This window comes from Oryctolagus cuniculus, chromosome 14, assembly GCF_964237555.1.
Source record: "Oryctolagus cuniculus chromosome 14, mOryCun1.1, whole genome shotgun sequence".
Taxonomy (NCBI): domain Eukaryota; kingdom Metazoa; phylum Chordata; class Mammalia; order Lagomorpha; family Leporidae; genus Oryctolagus; species Oryctolagus cuniculus.
This window is the reverse complement of record NC_091445.1, coordinates 60,766,009-60,786,168: the sequence shown is the minus strand read 5'-3', so window position 1 is coordinate 60,786,168 and position 20,160 is coordinate 60,766,009. Positions and strand designations below refer to the sequence as shown.

The 20,160-nt window shown below is 40.7% G+C and overlaps 1 protein-coding gene across 1 annotated transcript in view; it reads left to right on the top strand.

Moving 5' to 3' along the window:
* The window catches only part of PRLR (prolactin receptor), a 194,402-nt gene that overhangs the window by 133,891 nt on the left and 40,351 nt on the right, over positions 1-20,160 (top strand). Inside the window, 1 exon segment of the mRNA NM_001082231.1 lies at positions 4,331-4,395. The gene's annotated coding sequence lies outside the window, so the exon portion shown is untranslated.

The window sequence follows — 20,160 nt, the reverse complement described above, 5'->3', positions numbered from 1 at the left end:
AGTGATTCCCATGTGCTTTATAGCATGCATTTGTTCTTTTCCTTTCAAGGGCTTCAGGTGCATGTCTACAAATTGGTCCCATTTGATCTACGTTAGTTGCCAGAATGTTTGAAGCTTATTTCTGAGCATATTTGACAATTTGTTAAAACTAAAGACAACACATGGGCTAGAATCTGTAAGCAAGAAAGAGCTTTGAAAATACATTAGTTAGGATGATAGCTGAAGTTGTAGTGTAGGCAAGAAATATTTATGATTCTTTGCATCTATTTGTCTTGTGGTGAGTTTCCATTTATTGCCTTCTCATTTGTTGATTGTGTATCAAACACACTGTCTCACCCAGACTGTAAGTTGCTTTATATCATGGACTTCACCTGATTCTGTCCCCAGCACCCACAGTAGTTCTTGATAACTATCAGGAAACCAATCAGTGTTTTCTGAATAATGAAGGAAGGAAGGATGAATGTGAAGCAAGATGCAACTGTGGTGGAACAGAGCATTTGGCTTCAAAGAGATCTCATTTCAAGTTTTGGTTATGCCTCTTCCCAGCTATAAGACATCTTTGAATTAGTTTCTTCACCAATAAAATGAATATAATAATAGTACCTGCATCAAAGATATTTTGTGGGAGAATTAAATAATGCATACACAGTTATTTCACAGTAGATGGCATATTTTCAGAACTTGATAAATGTTGGCTATTATTTTCAGTGAAAACCTTCAGCTGTTGAAGCTTATTAGAGATAATTGAATCAATTTAATATGACTAGTAGTGATGACTGTACAAAAGACAAATTAGTAGAATTAATCTGTCAGCAAGATATTCTTTAGAGTCAAGTTGACAAAAAAAAAAAACAGTATTGATCTTACTCACTTTATGTAAAGCACTATGCTAAGCTTTGGAGAGTAAATGGTGAGCCAGAATAAATATGATACAGCCTAGGAACATAAAATCTAGGCAACTAGGTACGTGTGCAACACTCTGCTGGGTAGACGTAAGTAGGAGGCATTGACACTTCCCACCTCATCTGACTTACTCTCCATGCTCTGCGGAAAATTACTCTACAACACTAAGCTTCCATTTGGTTCTTACAATGACAAGAAAGCTACTGTCTCTTGAAACAGTATTTGAACATAATCGCCATAATCCAAATCTTTCTTAAAACTTGCACAAATCTACCTACCCCTGACTTTTACACATGGATCCAGCTTCTGCCTTTTAGATGCACTAAGTTTAAATCCATTTTTCCCTTTATATCAGAGATCAGCAAAATAAGGCCTGCAGACCAAATATAGCCTACCATTTCTTTAAAGTTTTATCAGAACACAGGTTTATTCATTTGCATATTGTTTATGGCTAATTGTGTCCTACCATAACAATAGTATATTTACCACTCAGCTCTTGAAGAAAAACTCTTTTGGCTTCTGCTCTATATGACAGAACATAATGAGAACTAACATGATTCCAGGAGAAAGGAACTGAGGATACACGTTTGCATGTGGGAATAAATAGAGGCAGAAGTAAATATCATTATCACCTCCCTTTTTCTGGGTGCCCTACTTGCAGTAATGTAGCCATGGGCCATGCTGGTTTTTGACACACAGTAATGGAGAGTATAAAAGGATAGCTATCTAAGATGTTATACCTTCCCATCCTGCATTATGGTATAGACTACTGTTGGAAAGTATATACAAGTATTCAAATCATTATATCTAGCTGGCACCACGGCTCACTTGGCTAATCCTCCACCTGCGACGCTGGCACCCCGGGTTCTGGTCCCGGTTGGAGCGCTGGATTCTATCCAGATTGCTCCTCTTCCAGTCTAGCTCTCTGCTGTGGCCCGGGAAGGCAGTGGAGGATGGCCCAAGTGCTTGGGCCCTGCACCCACATGGGAGACCAGGAGGAGGCACCTGGCTCCTGGCTTCGGATTGGCGCAGCACGCTAGCTATGGCGGCCATTTGGGGGGGTGAACCAACAGAAAAAGGAAAACCTTTCTCTCTGTCTCTCTCTCTCTCTCACTGTCCACTCTGCCTGTCAAAAAAAAAAAATCATTATATCTGTCTGACTTGCCCAAAATAACGGAACATAATTCAACATATATTCCAGGTCTATCTGTCTCAGTCAGGGTCAGACAGGAAACAGGTAGCATTTTTAAGAAAGTTTTTAGGAGAGAGTAGTAAAGAGACTACATACATGTGGTTAGAGTTGAAAGAACAAAGGAATTTTTCTCAGCCTACTCTGCATAAAAACCAGTTGAGAGGAGAAGAATTTTTCTGGGATTCTGCCCAGCTGGAGTTGTGGTAGAAGAGACACAACCACTGCTAGAACTGAGCTAGGTAGAAACCAGAAATGGAAAGACAGAGACATCCTGACATCTGTCTCTTATCCTCTACTCACCATGGTAGGGGAAAGCCATTTAAAGTTGGAAGACAAAGGGGCTATAGGAACCAGACCCACAGGGCACAGAGCAGGTGAAGAGTATGTAAAGGAGCTGATGTGGGGAATAGCCAGGGCCAAACTGGGTGCCAGGTCCTCAGCAAAGCCTGAATGAGTAAGGATAGTCAGCGTGCCCAAGGCCTGGCATGCAACAAATGTTGAGTTACAGGAACCTTGATCTGTTTTATGCTCTCCTGCCCCAAAGCTCTCCCCACTGTTGTTTGATGTTCTACACTTTCCACTCCCAGTGCAACCCCCACCCATGCCCCACTCCCCTGCTCCCTCCCTAGCCTCTGCTAGCTCCTCAGGGTTCCCATGAAGTGTATAAAACAAAATGGGGTTTTATTTGGCAAGGAACAGAGTGGAAGAGTTGTTCTGAACAGAGCTGACACATTATCAAAGAGAGAACTTTACATCCTGAAATAATTCCCAGAATCTAAAATGCATTCTAGAATATTCTCACTCTTTTTTATTTTTTAATGAAAACTTCAGTATCACTATACCTTATGGAGAAAGATTGGTGGCTTCTAAGAAGCCTGCCCCAGACATCTGTGTCACAGCTCTAGATTCAGCAGATATCTCATTACCAAATGTCTTGGGGCTGCTTCTTAATGCTTGAATAGTCCTCATCATATCCAAGGCTATAGTTGCAAAGACGTCTGGGCTCTTAATTCATTATGCCAATAGCAGCGACATTGAGAAATTCTCAGTGGTACAAAACCACTGGTGGAAGTCTACAGCTGCCTGCCAGTCACTTACTCCTCCGACACTGAGTCAGCTGGGAGAATATTCAACACTGGCATCCTCAAGGGATAATTCTTAGGAGTCTGGATTTTACAGACTTAGTAATGATTTGACAGCCTTGTTTTGATCCGCTATTCCATTTGCTTTTATGCGGAATGCACAAAACAAAATTGGGCATTCAGCTAGGAATTTCTGTCCATATAGCAAAGTCAGTTTTTCAGAGTAGGTGCAGAGGAATAAGGGGCCTGTTTTGTATTCAGGTCCTGAAGTCATCTTTTTTTTTTTTTTCTAACTCAGATCCACATTTCCAGCAATTATCCACTCATGGTCATGGATCAGGGTCATTTAGTGCCCAGAATGTAAAAGGTTCTTAGACAAAACTTGCTCTGATGGGAGCATGGGGAGAACCATGAACCCTGATGGGCACAACCCAACTAATATAAACCTGGACCCAGTAGCCCAGGGAATAACCCCTTCTTTTCACACTTTGAAAAGCATTCTCTTGCCAATGCTCACTTGAACCAATGAGACAGAATTGAACTGGAACCACAAGCTGGGCTTGCCAAATTCCCAATTCAGTTGTAATTTATTGTTAGAATTTGTCAATAAATTCCATTCAATGCCCTCAGGTCCAAGTTTCAAAATATCCAATCCCAACTAGGTTGATGGGCATAATTTGAGCAAGAGCTATAGGTTAGATAATGCTATGGAATCATTGTGAATTTTGTGATTTTAATCTTTGCACTGTGGTTTTGTAAGAGCATGTCCATGCTCTTATGAAAGCACACTGAAATATTTAGGGGTAGAGAAACATCATGACTGTGACTTCTTTTCAAATAATTTTTTAAAAAGTTTTTGTTCACAGAGAAGGTAGAGGATGACTAATCAAACATGATGAAACATTAACATTTTAGGGTATCTGGGTGAAAAGTACATGGCACTTTTTTTTACAGTTTTCACAACTTTTATGTAGTTCTAACATTTCTTCATAATAAAATTATCAAAAACTAATTCCCAAAGAAACTAGAACTGTCTTATGCCTATTATTGAAATAATGGTGACTTTAACCATGCTAAAAACCACAAAATGAGCCAATAATGGCATCTCCTGTTCTATTATCTTAGAGCTAAAATGAGTCATTTCCTCTTTCAGCTACAGAACTCTACTCCTATTCATGGAGGAAAACACCAAGTATGCTTTGCACATGAACCCTGAAGGTAAGGGGACTGGATCCCATGCCCTTCTGTCCCATCACCATCTGCCCTACTACCCATGACATCCAGGCAGGGCAGGGACTCAACTGTCTTGGTGCACAGAGAAAGTTGTCTCAAACCAATCAACATCCACACTGTCACATGCTGCTGTCCTCAAAGGCCTCAGAGCACCTGATGCGCATCCTCTTTTGTTTTGCTCAGAGAAAATAGCAAAGCTATGAATAGTTGATATCTCCTAGTAGTGCAATTATGAGAGACTTTTATTTTCTCCTTACAATTTTCTGTACTTGAGAGATTTCCAACAATGACTCAGTTACTTTTATAATCAGAAAGAAAAACATTGTGGTTTGCATGATTTTCCCAAACAGTTCTACACAAATTCTGTGTCAACATTCTGGGCCCTCTTCCAGCCTCTTGACATCACAACTGCTGCGTGTCTCCTCCCTCCGGGGCTCATCCTCCAGCTGTGATGAAACCCTAGGATACCAGGGCTGACTGGCGAGCAGGCCATGAAGTGTTATTACCCCATTTTACAGATGGAGAAACTGAACCCCATGGCTTGCCTCTGTATATCCAAGCACTACAGGCAGATGGGATCTGGGCACCATGAGAAGAGCTTGCCATATATAGTAAACCTGAGGCTGTACTCTTTCAGAGGAAGTTAAGAACCCATGAGGTTAGAAATGGACTAGGTTACTGGTTGTGAAAATTCTAGACAAAATTTTACTGAGGTTTCCTGGGCCACCTCAAGGTGTTAATAGTTTTCCAACACTGAAAGTGTAATAGTCCTTTGAGAGCCACTTGTTCATCAAGAATAGAACCTTGAACTTTCCCTCTGTACTAGGGTTTCTCAAATAATCCTGTTGTCATTCCAGACCAGATGGTTCTTTGTCCTGGGGGCTGTCCTATGCTCTAAATTATCCCCCTTTTAAGATTTATTTATGTGAGAGGCAAAGAGATAGAGAGGGGGAAGACAGAGGAAGGTATCTCCCATTCACTGGTTCACTCCCCAAATGGCAGCAACATCCAGGACTGAGCCAGGACCGAGCCAGGAGCCAGGAACTCCATCCAGGTCTCCCACATGGTTGGCAGGGACCTAAGCACTCGGGCCTTCTTCCACTGCTTTCCCACGCACATTAACAGGAAGCTGGATAGGAAGTGGAACAGCCAGGACTCTAACCCATTCCCCAGCACTCCAATATGAGCTGCCAGTGTCACAAGCAGCAGCTTACGCTGCAGCACTACAATGCCAGCCCCTCTGCAGGATCCTTTGCCGTATCCCTGGTCTCTCCCCACCAGTAGAACACCAGCCTCACCCAAGCTAAACAACCAACAATGTCTTCAGACATTGCCCAAAGCTCCAAGGAGAACAAAATTGCACATTCTCCTCCCCAGCAGTGGCAATAAAATAATTCCTCTAGAGGTGCCAAATATAGCCAGGTGGGGCCTGCTCTAAGCTAGCTTAATAGAAAAGTTTTTTTCATTCAGATAGACTCAAATTTATTGGGTTCAGACTAAATATTAAGAACCACTTACAGAAGGGATAAAGTAAGTCATCAGAACGCTTTGGGAACAGGAGGATCCCACGGCACAGTTGCCCTGCCTGGGAACATCTGGTAACGTCGTTGCTGGTGAATCAACCCAGCCAGACCTCTGTGAAGTTCGTTCTCATTTCTGGAATTCTGTCCTTGGATGCCATGACACTTACTTGGAGGAAAGGCAAGAGTCATGCTGAGTACTGGGCATCGTCTTTCACTGCAGGGAGTGAGGGGCCCAGGCGGTACTCTGCAGCCTGAGCTGTGCGGCAAAGCATCAACAACACTCAGTTGTTCTTTGTAATTTTTATATATGAGGGCACTTCAGAAATTCATGGAAAAATAGAATGAAAAGATATATTTCTTTTGGTGCAAAATGAAATCCATGCAGTTTTTCGTAATCCACATTTTTTCCTGAACTTTTTGAAGACCCCTCATGTTGACAGATGGACCACATGTTTGCATGAAAGATTTGAGAGTTAGCATCCAATTTATTTTATAAAAATCTGATACTTTCTCACTCCAACAGTTGTCTCTTCTGGGTGGTTACTTCACAAGAAATCCTGTCCCCATTCCATAAATAGTACAGAGTAGATGAGGAGGTGATGGTAGTGGATCTACCTGTGGAAGCAATTGGCAAAAAAACGCCCTGGGAGTGATTCTCAAAGTGCTGAGGTTGGTAAGTGCTTTTCCTGTTCCTCTCCAAGTGTACCTCATGGGCCTTTCATTCCCCTACTTGATCTTGTTCCATGACATCCATCCCCCTCACCCCCTTGGTGTTTGGTTTTGCAAAGATGCATCTGATGCCAGTGTGTATCTGTGAAAACACTGGCAGGGACTTGAAAGCAGTTCCATGGTCTTCCAAGAGAAACAGAAACACAGCCCAGTTTCAGGATGAAAAGAACTTCCAGAGGGCAACATGCATAAAAGAATTCAGGAGGAAAAACTCCCTAAATGAGAGGAGGATGGTGTTAGAATTAGGATTAGAATGACAGCTCCGCTTCAAGACTGAATCAAAAGTGTTAGAGTTCATTGTGTGACCTTTAAACTGATTTCTGATCCCTTTGATTTAACTATTAACTTTCCAAGCCTGCGCTGATGGTAATGATCACTCGGTAACAGTCACCCCGTGGCACCTCCAACCCAGGGTGGAACAAAACACCACACTGCCTAGCATGCTAGATTCTTTTGCAAGCACTTTGGCATCCTTTGGGCTCTTCCCATTCCAGCCTCCTCCTCCAGCCCTTGCCTGGGCTCCCATCCACACACTTCTGATTTTAACTCTCCCCATAAAGCAAGAGGCCAAGAAGAACTGAGAAGCAGCTCAGGGCACTGATTGTGCCCACGCACAGGATGTGCTTTGAGGTACACCTGAGGCTCTATGCCCCTAATCTTTCCACCCACATTTACCTACTAGAGTCACCCAAATTCCTACCATTTGTGCATCTGCTTAGACCAAAGGATGCTATTGCTCAAAACCTGCACACTCCCTAAGAAGGTTAAGACCTTAATTATGGGCAGCAATTTGTTAATGAGATTGCTGGTGTTTTGCTAGGAATAGGATCTTAGGCTGGGACACAAGACAGGTTAATTTGGTTGCTGTAGAGAGACTGAAATGATCAGGATATTGAGCCCTAGAACTGCACTATCATATAGCAGCTACTAGCCATATATGACAATTTAAATGTAAATTAATTAAAATTAAATATTAATACAAATTCATTTCAACTATGGCTAGTAGCTGCCCTACTGGACAGAGCAGATCTAGAACATTTGCTTCATCATAAGTCCTATCAGACTAAGGCTAGTCCTCTCAATGGGGAGTTCTGGGAAGGAAACACAGACCCTTATCACCAGCTCTGTGGGGTGGGATACAGAAGAGTAGGATAGAACTCCTAAAGGAAATTTACAGAGGCCAGAGACAAACTTTGAACACCTTGCCCCAGTCCCAGCCCTGAGTGATCCTGAATCTGCCCTGCCACAAAGCGCTTTATGTCGACACCTGGGAATAAAAGAGCACCTGGCTCCTGACTTGGGTGGGCTCCTTGTGAAGCAAGAGACTCTATGTTGAACTCAGACAAGAGAGACTAAGAGTGTTTGCTCACACATGGGAGTCAATGGGCTCCCAGTCACAAAGGAAATCACTACCCTGTTGGCACTAGGCAGCTTGGCAGGCTCCGAGAGTTCAGTTAGAACTGAACGTTTCCAAATCAAAAGGACATTTAGGGGAAAGGGAGCAACTTTGTCTGGAGAGAAACGTCCATTCAGAGAATCTACACAATATGAAGAGCTCCAAGGACTAATCGTCACCACTTACCCATGACAGTAGCAGACACTTACATAGCACTTGTAGCCACATGGAGCACTTGCACAATAACCATCTTCACAATAATTGGCTGAGCGAAGCAGGATAGATGGGACCCTCTCATACTTGGTATTAGAAGAATGTCATGTTCGGAGGAGGAAGAGACATGCCAGGGTCAATCTGGCTGGGAAATCACAGAACCAGCCCTAGAAACCACCCACCTGTTTCGTCTGCAGCTTGTGTCAGTGTCTTCAAATCATGGAGGACTACTTGGTACCTTTGCAGCTCTCTACATGTGTCAGTCACAAAGTGTGACTGCAAACTCAGCTCACAGAAACCCCAAGCCAACAATCAAGTCCATGATGGTTTCCTGAGCTCTTCCTTGCAAAACGACTCGCTCAAGCTGCCAAAGAGAGGACAAAGTGGTCTCATGGCTGGAAAGCTGGGTTAGTTTTTTCAGCAGGCCCTTTCCTCAGCCAATGCTTTTGTCCAGATCCTGCAGGGAGCACCTACGATGCTGTCAGCACCAGAGGTTCTCAATCTGCTTTCCCTGTGCAGCAGACATGAGGGATGTTTCCCTGCCTCCCCAAATACTCAGGCAGCTGTAGGGGACCCTTAAACATGTTGATAGATTTTGTTTTCTAGAAAAGCCTCAAAAAACTGGAGCAGAGTGGTTCATTTATGGGCTTCCAATTGTTTGGACCAAATATTTATGATTTATTCTCAAATTTGAGAGAACTTTTCACTAACAATATATGAGGACCAGTCACAAATTTAGCCATACAGCAAAACAGATTCTATATTTTCCTTTCACATATCAAGCACATAAATAACTACATATGCAGAGTAATTGTTGGGCTTTTCTTTTCAATGCATTCTAATAATGAATGAATCATGGCCCTGAAAGCTGAAAAGAGAAAATCAAAAGGATGACCAAATAGATAGAGCCATATTGGGGTTAGGACCAAAATGACATGATTACTTTAAATGTATTTGACAAGCAATACTCCTATCAGTCCTCCCAAGGTTGTTCTATACCACATTCTATTCCCAGAGCCTGCTCATACCTGGTGCATCATAGATGTCTGGTTGATATTTGTCAAAGGCTGGATGGATGGATGAATGGATGGACAGATGAACAATTGTTAAATAAGTTGACCCCACCATTTTCTGAAAATAAAGTTGAAAAGCCCTGAATCCTAGTTTCTCTGCCCTCTAGTCTCACAGAGTCTGCACTGGGAATATTTCTTACCTTGCTTTCAGACCCAGTCTGACAAAGAGCCCTGGCCGTTACCTCTTTGAGTGGACAGGTGTCTTGTCTGCTAAGCTAGGGATTCTGAGGAAAACTGAGTAACATGGGAAAAGAAAAGAAAAGGTGAATGTAAGTAAGAAAGACAAGCAAATATCTCACTAGATAACTAGCCCAGACATTTTGAATGAAGATGCAAGTTTGAAAGAACGTATTCTATGTGAGTGAGAAAGGGCAACCAAGTCCAGTACAGACAGGATGTACTTGTACAAAACAGCACAGGAGGAAGAAGCAGTCTGCTCAGACGCAGGTTTCCAGGCAGTAGGAAGGAGGTGGGTTCAGCTCTCACACCTTCCCGCCTTCTCCCCTTCTGCTCCCTGTCTCCACTTGGAACCTCTGGATCCTCTTCCTTTACCTAACAAGCACCCGCAGGAGCTGAGGGGCCAGAGTGAAACACGCCCACACCTTCCCAGAGAGAGCTCTAGTGTCAGACTTCTCTTTAGCAAGATGACCCAGCCCTTCTCCGAGGCTCTGAAAAAAGGAATTTTTCCATTAAATTGCCTTTTACCCACTTGTCAGAAGCTTAATGGCAAATTATGGCTACTTGCCCCAGGGGTGTCTTAAATCCCCCTAAGACTGACAGAGTGATGGAATTCAGAGAAATGGGAGCTATTCTTAAACACAAGTGTGCAGGCTGTGGGACATCAAGAACTGTTGAAATCGTTCGTTATAGCCTGAGAGACAGGCATGTGCTCAAGCAACCCACACCGATCCATACAGGGAGCTTGGCTATAAGCCACTGCTCAGAATTGTGCCACAAACACTGGAGCAAATTCTGCATTCCACCCTGCTGGAGACTATTCCTGTATATTTGTACCATTCAGTTTTTGTTAGGGAGTTGTTGTTTTTTATTTTATTTAGTGAACATAAATTTCCAAAGTACAGCTTATGGATTACAATAGCTTCCCCCCACCATAACTTCCCTCCCACCGACAACACTCCCCTCTTCCACTCCCTCTCCCCTTCCATTCACATCAAGATTAATTTTCAATTATCTTTATATACAGAAGATCAATTTAGCATATATTAAGATTTCCAGTTTGCACCCACACAGAAACACAAAGTGTAAAATACTATTTGATTACTAGTTATAGCATTAATTAAACACCTAAGAGTAATTGTGTATTTTTTTTATTTCCCTCCCACTTACACCCCTCCCATCTCCTGCTCCCTCTCCCATTCCATTCATATCAAGATTCATTTTCAATTCTCTTTATATACAGAAGATCGATTTAGTGTGTATTAAGTAAAGATTTCATCAGTTTGCACCCACACAGAAACACAAAGTATAAAATACTGTTTCAGTACTAGTTATAGCATTACTTCACTTTGGACAACACATTAAGGACAGATCCCACATGAGAAGTAAGTACACAGTGACTCCTGTTGTTCACTTAACAAATTGACACTCTTGTTTATGGTGTCAGTAATCTCCCTAGGCTCTAGTCATGAGTTGCCAAGGTTATGGAAGCCTTTTGAGTTCGCCGATTTTGATCTTGTTCAGACAGGGTCATAGTCAAAGTGGAAGTTCTCTCCTCCCTTCAGAGAAAGGTACCTCCTTCTTTGATGGCACCGTTCTTTCCACTGGGATCTCACTCACAGAGATCTTTCATTTAGGTCTTTTGTTTTGTTTTTTTTTTTTTCAAGGGTGTCTTGGCTTTCCATGCCTGAAATACTCTCATGGGCTCTTCAGCCAGATCCAAATGCCTTGAGGGCTGATTCTGAGGCCAGAGTGCTATTTAGGACATCTGCCATTCTATGAGTCTGCTGTGTATCCCGCTTTCCATGATGGATCGTTCTCTCCCTTTTTGATTCTGTCAGCTAGTATTAGCAGACACTAGTCTTGTTTGTGTGATCCCTTTGACTCTTAGACCTATCAGTGTGATCAATTGTGAACTGAAATTGATCACTTGGACTAGTGAGATGGCATTGGTACATGCCACCTTGATGGAATTGAATTGGAGTACCCTGGCACGTTTCTAACTCTACCATTTGGGGCAAGTCCAATTCAGTATGTCCCAAATTGTACATCTCCTCCCTCTCTTATTCCCACTCTTATATTTAACAGGGATCACTTTTCAGTAAAAATTTAAACACCTAAGAATAATTGTGTGTTAATCACAGAGTTCAACCAATAGTACTAGAACAAAACAAAGAGAAAATACTAAAATGGATAAAGTATTACATTGTACATCAACAGTCAGGACAAGAGCTGATCGAGTCACTGTTTCTCATAGTGTCCATTTCACTTCAACAAGTTAGGGAGTTGTTTTTGCGATGTGCACATTTTTATTGGGATTTTTTGTCTTCAATTGCAAAGGTAATAATGCTTTATTTAGCCATTTAATGATGCATTGTTTAATTATAAAAGTAATCCTTTTTTATTTTTGAATTATTCTTTCAGAAATAACCAGTGCTAATCTACTGGTGAATATTTCCAGCCTTTCTGCTATGCACATGTGCAGAGACAGGTATTATAAGAGGGATCAAACATACCTCCATCCTAAACACCAAAATGGAATTGTTTAGTTTTGTTTTATTTTGTTTACTTGTCACATATTTCCTTGTCATTCATATTTTTATCACATTTTAAAGACTAAATAGTATTCTAGTGAGTGCCCATGCTGCAATTTAGTTCAATAATTCTTTATGATTTGATATTTCGATTTTATATCCAATGTTGTGTTTTTATAGATAGCACTGGGGAAAATCTTTTTGTTCAGAATTTTTTTTTCATTTTTCTGTCCATTTGGGATAAATTTCCAGAAGTTTATTTTCTGATTCACAGTACATGTACATTCGTAAAGCTTTAAATATGTATTATCTGAATGTTTATGCTCATTTTCATTCAAAACACAATGTGCTTGTCCCACCTACCACCCAGCAGCCAGAAGTGTTTACATACTCAACAATGCCATCCTGAAATTTCACAGGGTTGAAAAGAGAATGAAATAAAATATTTTACATGAAAATACTTTGAACACTAAAAATTCTGTTAAAACACCCCTTTTTTTAACTTTTATTTAATGAATATAAATTTCCAAAGTACAGCTTATGGATTACAATGGCTTCCTCCCCATAATGTCCCTCCCACCCACAACCCTCCCCTTTCCCACTCCCTCTCCCCTTCCATTCACATAAGGATTCATTTTTGATTCTCTTTATATACAGAAAATCAGTTTAGCATACACTAAGTAAAGATTTCAACAGTTAGCTCCCACACAAACATAAAGTGAAAAATAATAGATGATGTTTTAAATGATGATGAATCAGATCAGACCTATTGTCATGTTTAATCCCAGTGAGAGTCAAGTTGGGAATTGATAATTTCAGCTTTTTTTTTTTTTTACAGAAGATCAGTTTAGTATACATTAAGTAAAGATTTCAACAGTTTGCACCCCCATAGAAACACAAAGCGAAATATACTGTTTGAATACTCATTATAGCATTAAGTCTCAATGTACAGCACATTAAGGACAGAGATCCTACATGAGGAGTAAGTGCACAGTGACTCCTGTTGTTGACTTTACAAATTGACACTCCTGTTTATGGCATCAGTAATCTCCCTATGCACCAGTCATGAGTTTCCAAGGCTATGGAAGCCTTTTGAGTTCACCGACTCTTATCTTGTTTAGACAAGGTCATATTCAAAGTGGAGGTTCTCTCCTCCCTTCAGAGAAAGGTACCTCCTTCTTTGAAGACCTGTTCTTTCCACTGGGATCTCACTCACAGAGATCTTTCATTTAGGGTTGTTTTTTTGGTGTTTTGTTTTGTTTTGTTTTGTTTTGTTTTGCCAGAGTGTCTTGGCTTTCCATGCCTGAAATACTCTCATGGGCTTTTCAGCCAGATCCGCATGCCTTTAGGGCTGATTCTGAGGCCAGAGTGCTGTTTAGGACATCCACCATTCTATGAGTCTGCTGAGTATCTCACTTCCCATGTTGGATCACTCTCCCCTTTATTTATTCTATCGGTTAGTATTAGCAGGTACTAGACTTGTTTATGTGATCCCTTTGACTCTTAGTCCTTTCATTATGATCAATTGTGAACTGAAATTGATCACTTGGACTGGTGAGATGGCATTGGTACATGCCACCTTGATGGGATTGAATTGGAGTCCCCTGGTATGTTTCTAACTCTACCATTTGGGGCAAGTCAGCTTGAGCATGTCCCAAATTGTACATCTCTTCCCTCTCTTATTCCCACTCTTATGTTTAACAGGGATCACATTTCAGTTAAATTTCAACACTTAAGAATAACAGTGTATTAATTACAGAATTAAACCAGTCATATTAAGTAGAACAGACAAAAAAAACTACTAAGAGGGATAATGTATTAAGTTGTTCATTAACAGTCAGGGCTATGCTGATCAAGTCACCGTTTCTCATAGTATCCATTTCACTTCAACAGGTTTCCTTTTTGGTGTTCAGTCAGTTGTCACCGATCAGGGAGAACATATGGTATTTGTCCCTTTGGGACAGACTTATTTCACTCAGCATGATGTGTTCCAGATTCCTCCATGTTGTTGCAAATGACTGGATTTCATTGCTTCTTACTGCGGTATAGTATTCTAAAGAGTACATATTCCATAATTTCTTTATCCAGTCTACCGTTGATGGGCATTTAGGTTGGTTCCAGGTCTTAGCTATTGTGAATTGAGCTGTAATAAACATTAGGCTGCAGACCTCTTTTTTGTTTGCCAATTTAAATTCCTTTGGGTAAATTCCAAGGAGTGGGATGGCTGGGTCGAACGGTAGGGTTATCTTCAGGTTTCTGAGGAATCTCCAGACTGACTTCCATAGTGGCTTGACCAGTTTGCATTCCCACCAACAGTGGGTTAGTGTCCCTTTTTCCCCACATCCTCGCCAGCATCTGTTGTTGGTAGATTTCTGAATGTGAGCCATTCTAACCGGGGTGAGGTGAAACCTCATTGTGGTTTTGATTTGCATTTCCCTGATTGCTAATGACCTTGAACATTTTTTCATGTGCCTGTTGGCCATTTGGATTTCCTCTTTTGAAAAATGTCTATTGAGGTCCTTGGCCCATCTCTTAAGTGGGTTGTTTGTTTTGTTGTTGTGGAGTTTCTTGATCTCTTTGTAGATTCTGGTTATTAACCCTTTATCTGTAGCAGAGTTTGCAAATATTTTTTCCCATTCTGTCGGTTGTCTCTTCACTCTCCTGACTGTTTCTTTTGCAGTACAGAAACTTCTCAATTTGATGCAATCCCAATAGTTGATTTTGGCTTTGACTGCCTGTGCCTCCCGGGTCTTTTCCAGAAATTCTTTGCCTGTGCCAATATCTTGAAGGGTTTCTCCAATGTTCTCTAATAACTTGATGGTGTCAGGTCGTAGATTTAGGTCTTTAATCCATGTTGAGTGGATTTTTGTAAAACACCCATTTTTATTGTCATCCATCTTTAAACTACCAAACAGGGAAAAGGCATTATCTCCCTCAACCACAAATTCTGATGGTGAACAGCCCAGTAAGAGCACAGAATCCTTATCAAATTCCTTCCAAATGTAACAGACATGCGTGACATTTCATTTAGCCAGAGCCGTTTATTAAGGACCTACTGTGCGTGGAGCTTTGTCTTATGTATGGAAAGTAAGAAAAAAACACACATCTTCAGTGAGCTTCTAGCCTGGAAGGAGCAGAGATGGTCAGGGGGCAAGGAACATAAGTCGGGATTTATTATCAGTGCTATAACAGGGTCCAGTTCTGGGTGTTCAGCAGACAGGACATGCTCCAGTGGGCACCCAAGGGTGTCCCTACCTGAAAGAGGCAAAGCTGCACCTCAGGATGAGGAAGCACTTAGGCTTTCCTTTGAGTAACCAATGTGCCAGTCCTGATTGCTTCTGAAATAATGTGAAGAAATCACATTTTCCTGACAGTTGTACTGCTGCAAATAAATAGTGCCATTTTTATGAGGCAAAGATAACAAAGCCACATGGTGGGAAAGTGAAGACCCCCATGGGATCTACTTTGAAAAACACTAGATGGCAACCATTTCTCTTGAAGTCAGGCTGACATTTTGGTGAGTGAAATACTCAAGCTAAAGTGGAGTGTACTGTGACTGGGGACTAGAGAAAGTATTTTACAGATATATAAGGGAAGATAAAGGAGCGAGGCATAGCAACTGACGGAGCTTTGGAGGGAAAGACAGAGATGCTCAGTAAGGAATGTTGCTGTGAACTGCCATTGCCTAATCCAGTGGTACTTTATTAATAATGCATTTTATCTCCCTCAAGTATAGGATAACTCTCGCTCTGACCTACAGACTCAAATGTTTTAGCCAAAACTTTAAAATTGTAAGATGTAGTATCATTTGATTGTGCATTTTGCCATTTAAAACTGGTGAATTTCTTTGTTTTGCTCCAAAGAAACCATTTATTTAATGAGTACAATTTCACTAAGTACAACTTTAGGAATACAGTGATTCTTCCCACCATACCCGCCCTCCCATCCCACCTCTTCCTCCCTCTCCCATTTCCAGTCCCATTCTCCATTAAGAAAAAAAAAATAAATAACAACAAAAAACTGTTCCTCAACAGTCAAGACAAGGGCTGTTCAAGTTATAATGGGTGAATTCCAAATGTTGTCTTTAAAGTATAGTTAATAAACTCATCAATTATAACTTTTTTGTGAAAATGTGTTTAACTTCATCAATTACATTAAATAACAATGTTCATTTAACAGCTTGAAAAAAATGTAATGTGCTGTAGAACCCTTTCACACCTCTCTGTTCACAAAACCCTTCCTTTTGTTAATTCATTAAGTACCATGGAGCTTAGTGTGACCTCCAGACGGCTGGAGGATGGACTTTAAGTGTGCCTGTTGTAGGCTGTCCTGCCTGGGCTACTCCTCTTCATTCCATGAGCATTTCAGTGTTGTGCGCTCTGAGCACCTGTGCCCTGCAGGAACCCTCCTCTGAACTGGTAGGATCAGAAAAAGTACATTCTACTGCTCTTCCAATAGTGATCCACAGGGCACGTGTACAAAAAAAGCTTTAAAAACTTTAAAAGGTGAGGATTCTCATGGCATCTTTTAGGCAAATAAAAGCCTTCAAAAATGCATTCCAGACACCCAGCTGTGTGCCAGCCCCTCTGCTTAAGGTCAGTTATGAATAACTTCCTGAGACAGTTAGGTTTCTGACCTGCAGATATATGAGCAATCCAAAACACTGAGTGTACCATCATCAAAACAGTAGATTTGCCTTCCAATTTACTCTGTTCTTGTAGTAATATTAAAATTAACTTCTGTCACATGGGAATGTGACCATGTGATGTCTGCCAGGCCCAGGATAAAAAATCATTATGGATAAACCACCAGGAGTGCTTACACAGATAAAGAGAAATACATCAACCTTTTGGGTGCTGACTTCCCAATTGTTTCGTTCCATTTGATGGGCTCAGAGGTGGGTGTCTGGAAGACACATCCCTGATTAGCTGCTGTACAAAAAGGGGATGCTCTTAGTATAAAGCAGTGAGTCAACAATGATTTCGTAGGCCTACCAGGTTCACGTCACGGTGGTCAAATGTGCAGATGTTTGCGTAAGGCCCATTCTGCTTCCATTTGTGCAGGAGGCCTAGCATCCAGCTGGGATGTAGGCCTACTGTTTGTTGATGTGCAGTAGCAGCAGGGAGGACTTCTTAAGGTGCACAGTGGGATCCTCATGAAACTGACAGCAGCACTGGGCTTTTAAGGTGTTAAGCATATTATATCATGTCTTCCCTTGGCTTGTAGAAACACACTACTATTTGAAGGGCATCTATCCACCGTTAACTATATGAAATATATATGCTATCCTGGGAGCAAGCCAAATGGGTTTTTAAGAAAAATCAATGTAACAAAATCCATTTACCTACAAGACTAGTAGGAAACTTCTTCAGCCCTCATTCAGAACCTAGTCATTCTAATTTTGAATTGCTTTGCTTTTTTTTTTTTTTTTTTAACTTAGTTACCACTTTTCTGAATTCACATCAGAACAGAAGAAAAGTAGTGTGGAAGGGGCTATGGAGTCAGCCAGAACAGAGATTACTAACAAAAGTTAGAACCACTCACTAGCTGTCAAATTGAATATAAGGAAAAAGACATCAGAAAGGAAAGGGAGAGAAGAGAAAGCGGGTGCGGGGTGCAGAATAAGGAAAGAAGGAAGGAAGGAAGAGCTGCAGACGCAGAAGCTGAAAAGACTGTGGTCCCAGGCTTTTCATTAAAACCAAGTCCTTTGCCTGTAGAAGCCTCTGATCCTATGTCCACCACTTCATGGCAGTGTTGATTTGTTTATAAACAACTTCAGTATTCCAGGAAAGAATAAATTAAGAAGACAAGGAAAGTATATAATTTTAGAAATGTAGAATCAATTCATTATAACGTTAATGTTTTGGCTACTAAAAGTATATGTTTTAGATATTTAGACATTTATGTGATTGTATGCATGCATAAATGAAAAGAGAGAATGAGCCAGGGCCATTATTTCTCATCCTTTGAAGAGTTTATAATTGAGTTTGGCCTGTTCCTAAGAGCCCCTACATGTCCTTGATTTCTGGTATCAACATCTTTATTGGCTTCAGCTACAAGCCAACCACCCGGTAACCATGTCTCCATGTGCATGTCATCCCTCTGTCAAGTTAGTGCACAGGGATAAGCTACCGGAGGAATCAAGAAGTCTCTGCACATATAAGGAACTTCAAAAAGTTCATGGAAAACTGAATTAAAATATAAGTTTATTTTGGTGCAAAAACATCTGAAAAATCTGGATTCTTCATAATGTACATTTCCGTGAACAATTTATTTATGCAGACTAGACAGCTTTACAGTTACAAACGTCACACACTTCATAATTACAATGTTAGGGACATGGAGATTCTTCCCACCATGCACACCCTCCCACCCATACTCCCATTTTTACTAAGATCTATTTTCAATTGACTTTATACACACATGACAACTCTATGTTAAGAGTTCAACAAATAGTATGAAAAAAACCTTCCTCAACAGTCAAATAAGGGCTGTTCAAGTCCTTGCTTCTCAAAGCATAAATTTCACTTTAACAGATTGCCTTTAAGAAGCTATATTAGTTATCACAAGTCAGGGAGAACATATGGCATTTGTTCCTTTGGGACTGGCTTATTTCACTAAGTATGTTTTCCAGATTTATCCATTCTGCTGCAAATGACCAGGTGTTTTTTTTTTTTTTTTACCACTGTGCAGTATTTCATGGTGTACATATCCAATAATTTCTTTATCCAGTCTTCAGTTGATGGGCATTTGGGTTGATTCCATGTCTTAGCTATTGTTAATTGAGCTACAATAAAGGTGAGGGGGGCAGATAGCTGTTTTATTTACTGATTTCCATTCCCTTGGGTAAATTCCAAGGAGTGGGATGGCTGGGTCATATGATAGGTCTATATTCAAATTTCTGAGGTATCTCCATACTGTCTTCCATAGTGGCTTTACCAGTTTGCATTCCCACCAACAGTGGGTTAGTGTCCCTTTTTCCCCATATCCTCGCTAGCATTTGTTGTTTGTTGATTTCTGTATGAACGCCATTCTAACTGGAGTGAGGTGAAACTTCATTGTGATTTTAATTTACATTTCTCTGATGGCTAGTGGTCCTGAGCATTTTTTCATGTGTCTGTCGGCCATTTGGATTTCCTCTTTTGAAAAATGCCTGTTTAAGTCCTTGGCTCATCTCTTAAGTGAGTTGTTTGTTTTGTTGTTTTTGAGTTTCTTGATCTCTTTGTAGATTCTGGTTATTAATCCTTTATCGGTTGCATAGTTTGCAAATAATTTCTCCCATTCTGCCAGTTGCCTCTTCACTTTCCTCACTGTTTCTTTTTCAGTAAGGAAACTTCTCAATTTGATCTAATACGAATTGTTTATTTTGTCTTTAGCTGCCTGTGCCTCTGGGGTCTTCTCCGAAGAAGTCTTTGCCTGTGCCAATATCTTGCAGGGTTCCCTGATGTTCTCTAACAATTTGATGGTGCCAGGTCATAGATTAAGATCCTTAATCCATGTTGTGTGGATTTTTTGTAAGGTGTAAGGTAGGGGTCTTGCTTCACACTTCTGCACATGGAAATCCAGTTTTCCCAGCACCATTTGTTGAATAGACTGTCCTTGCTCCAGGAGTTGTTTTTAGCTCCTTGATCAAATATAAGTTGGTTGTAGATGTTTGGATTGATTTCTGGTGTTTCTATTCTGTTCCATTGGTCTACCCATCTGTTTTTCTACCAGTACCAGGCTGTTTTGATTATAACTGCCCTGTAGTATATCTTGAAATCTGGTATTGTGATGCCTCTGGCTTTGTTTTTGTTGTATGACATTGCTTTAACTATTCAAGGTCTCCTGTGCCTCCATATGAATTTCAATATCAGTTTTTCTATATCTGAGAAGAATGTCTTTGGTATATTGATTGGTAATACATTGAACCTGTAAATTGCTTTTGGAAAAATGGACATTTTGATGATATTGATTCTTCCAATCCATGAACATGGAAGATTTTTCCTTTTTTTTTTTATTTTCTTCTATTTATTTCTTTAATGTTTTATAATTCCCATTGTGGAACAATTTGACATCCTTGGTTAAGTTTATTCCAAGGTATTTGATTTTTTTGTAGCTATTGT